The sequence below is a fragment of the Canis lupus genome, chromosome X (assembly GCF_011100685.1).
Source record: "Canis lupus familiaris isolate Mischka breed German Shepherd chromosome X, alternate assembly UU_Cfam_GSD_1.0, whole genome shotgun sequence".
Lineage (NCBI taxonomy): Eukaryota > Metazoa > Chordata > Mammalia > Carnivora > Canidae > Canis > Canis lupus.
Genome location: NC_049260.1, coordinates 44974798 through 44978855, shown reverse-complemented (window position 1 = coordinate 44978855; position 4058 = coordinate 44974798). Strand labels below are relative to the sequence as shown.

General features: G+C 37.2%; 1 pseudogene; it reads right to left on the bottom strand.

The window, feature by feature from the left end:
* Positions 1-1812: 1812 nt before the first annotated feature.
* On the bottom strand, positions 1813-2885 carry LOC119868198 (annotated as a pseudogene).
* Between the last annotated feature and the right edge of the window lie 1173 nt (positions 2886-4058).

The following is a 4058-nucleotide window of genomic DNA, read 5'->3' as shown; positions in this document are numbered from 1 at the left end:
ATTGGTATATATATTTGGCATATAACATTTGTAAATTTAAACAGCATGATGATTGGATACACACACACTCACATATATGTGAAATGATCACTACAATAAAGTCAGTTAATAACTCCTTCACAGTACATAATTATAATAGTTTGGTGAGAATATTTAAGATATTGGTTTTTAGCGACTTTCAAATACATGTAACACTATTGTTAACTATAATCACCATGCTGAACATTAGTACTCCAGAACTTTTTCATCTTATAACTGAGAGTCTGCCTCCCTTGACCAACATCTCCCCACATCCCCCACCCCCTAGCCCTTGGCAAGCACCTTCTACTGTCTGTTTCTATGATGGCGTTGTTTTAGATTCCACATATAAGTGAGATCATACAGTATTTGTCTTTGCCTGTTTGACTTATTTCACTTAGCAGAATGCCCTCAAGGGCCTTCCATGTTGTCACAGGTGGCAGGATTTTCCTCGTGTTTATGACTGAATAATGCCCCACTATAAAACCTTTTTTATCCATTCATCTGTTGATAGACACCTAGGTTATTTTCAAGTTTTGGCTATTGTGCATAATGCTGGAATAAACACCGGGGTGCAGATATCTCTTAGAGATAGTGCTTTTACTTTCTTCAGATATAAACTCAGAATCGGAACTGCTAGATCCTAGGGCAGTTCTATTTTTAACTTTTTGAGGAACTTCCATACTATTTTCCAAAGTTCCTGTACCAGTTTACATTCCCACCAACAGTGCACAAGGGTTCGCTTTCTCCACATTGTTGGGTGTTTAGTTTTTAAAACTCAAATTCATGACATATTTTCTTCTGCATCTGCAGGGAATGTAACGAATTTTTCTTAATATATTAATTCTGTGAAATACATCTATTTTTCAAGTGCTCAACCACTCCATTTGTAGAACTGTCTTGACTTTCTTCTGATATATTAGCCTTTTAAAACATATAACGGGATTTGTTTTGTTAGTGTTTTATTCGTGATTTTTCCTTCTATGCTTTTGTGAAGGATTGGCCTGTGCATTTCATTTCTTATAATGTTCTTATAATGTTTAGGCCTCATAGAATGAAATGAGAGGTGATTCCTCTTTTTTCCCATTTTCTGGCTGGTATGCAAGATTGCCATTATTTCTTCCTAAAAGTTTTGTAGATTTAATTGGTGGGGTCATCAGAATATGGAAATTGTTTGTTGCTGTTTTCTTCAGATTCCACGTATTTAGTATTTAGAAGCATTCAGAGGATGGTTTGTTGTTTTTGTGTCATTTGTGTTTTCTTGAAGTTTGCACATTGTATCTAAACCTTCAGATTTATTTACATACAGCTGCTCATGATTTTGACTAATGATCTTGTAATATCCTTATTGTCCGTAGCTATGTCTCTTCATTTGTTCCAGACATTGTTTTTTAGATAACTTCTCTCTTTTACCTTCAGGCCCACAAAGGTGATGGTCAATTGTGCTGTCCTTCTGAAGAACCAACCTTGGCTATTTTGTTTTATCTTTAATGTATTAATGCTCTTATCCTTATTTCATTTCACCTGCTTTCTTTGACTTTAGTCTGCCATTCTATTAAATTACTGAAATAGACATGCAGGTTATATTTATTTTTTTATGCCTTTCTTTTTGGAGTATATACATTAAATCAGTATCCTACAAATTTTCATAATACACAGTTAAAATATATGTATTTAAATTTTTTGTTTTATTTTTATCTTATTGTTAGCTAGAAAGACTTTTCAATACGCAAATGTATTTCTTCCAAGGGTCGCCCCAATGTGATCTCAAGAGTCCACGTTAACTCCTTTTCTGGGAACTTCCTTTTCTCAGTTGTTGTATTCCTGAAGAGCCTGGGCCATGAAGAGTTTGCCTAAGTTTTGGGCAGTGAACTCCTTGATGTTTCTGGCAGTAAGTGTTAATCTGGCCTGCAATGAGTAGAGAATCCATCCTGGCAGGAGGCTGGGGTGGTTTGAAAAGTTTGGACAGATCCTCCTCAGGCAGTGGGGCTTCTCTTTGACTCTGGTGCTGCATATTCTCCTGCCGGCGAGGCTGCTGATACTGACGTTTCTGCTGCTGTTGTTACTCGTGTTCCTCATGTATGTGTTATATTTAACTATATCTTGGCTCATTTCATCCACTCTGTCCATCAGCAACTGTAGATTCTTCCCCAAATGATTGCTGCTAGCAAGACTGAGCAATTCATGTTTATCTGCTACAGCTGACTTCTTCTCAAGCTCCCACAATAGGACGTTGATCAGATGTGAATTTTTAATTCCAATCGGCACTTCTTCAAATGTGTGCTCAAAGGTGATATTTCCCTTTTTCAATGCTTCAGGAGAAAAATCCTTCTCTTCACAAACTTCCATTAGTTTAGGAGTCAGTCTGTATGCTTTCAGCGAGAGAGACCCTTGGGCAGCTTTTATGGGATTGTAAATGAGAACGACAGATTCTTCAATGGCATGCTGGTAACTGAACTGAGAATCCAGGAGTGCTCAGGGTGACGAACAAACCATAGTATGTGGACTGGTACCAGCCCACGTGGAGGTGATTGATGTTGACATGGCAAAGGCTGCACATCATTTCCACCTGATACTGGACTTCATCAAAATCAGCATCATCTTCTGTGTGCTGGGGAAAGGGAAGCAGTTGGTAATTTCAAGTCAATCTTCTACAACCAAGCCCAAAAGCACTTCTTGAACCACTTCGGTTGCTTGTCCCTCTTCTTGATAATGTTCGATTATTTTAATACCACCAAGCCATCTATCTGCCCTTGTTTCACGGCAGAATCTCTGGACCCGCCTTTGCCTTTGCCTTTCCCCACCTGGCCGGTGGTGGAGCTGGAAGAAGGGGCAGCAGAGCCGGTGCCTTCCTTGCGGGATGCCATCTTTTCCTAAAATTTCATTAACACTTTCTTCTTTGAGCTCTGAGTTAAATATCCTCTAAGGAAGGATATTTCTTAATAAAAAGCACATGGGTGATTTTCTAGCTATCACTGGTTATTAACTTAAAGCCTAATGGCATGGTAGTCAGGACACTACTCCTTATTATTTCATTGTCTCAAAATTTGCTACGATGCGCATCATGGTCAACTTGTAGTCAGTTTTGATAAATATAAATATCACTTAAAAGCCCATGTTCCTGCAGTTGTCGAGTGCACCATATAAATGCATTCGTTCAATGAGACCAGCATTACATTACCCTGATACCAAAGCCAAACAAAGACACGACAACAAAGAGAATGAATACCTCTGATTAACATAGATGCAAAAATCCTTAACAAAATACTAGCAAACCAAACCTAACAATACAATAAGAAAATCATTCACCACAATCAAGTGGGATATATTCTCAGGATGCAAAAACGGTCCACCATTTGCAAATCATTCAACACGATACATCAAACTAATAAGAGAAAGTTTAAAACCATATGATCCTTTCAATAGATGCAGAAAAAAACACTTGACAAAGTGCAACATCCATTCATGATAAATACCCTCAACAAAGTAGGTGCAGAAGGAACATACCTCAACACAATAAAGGGCTTATATGAAAAACCCACAGTCAACATCAATATTCAATACTCAATGGAGAAATACTGAAAGCCTTTCCCTTCACGTCAGGAACAAGACAAGGATGTCCACTCTCATCAGTTTTATTCAACACAGTACTGGAAGTCCTAGCCACAGCAATCAGACAACAAAAGGAATAAAAGTCATCCAAATCTGAAAGGAAGAACTAAAACTTTCACATTTGTAGATGGATGACATGATATAATTTATGGCAAATGAGTGAATGGGTGACGGGCACTGGGGGTTATTCTGTATGTTAGTAAATTGAACACCAATAAAAAATAAATTAACTTTAAAAAAAAAACAAATGTTAACTAATTGAAGAGTGCTCATTCAATAAATCATTCATTCAGTGAAAAACAAACAAACAAACAAACAAAAAAAAAAACAAAAGGACTCCACCAAGAAACAATAGAACTAATAAACAAATTCAGTAAAGTCACAGGGTACAAGATGAATGTACAGAAATCTGTTGCATTTCTTTTCTT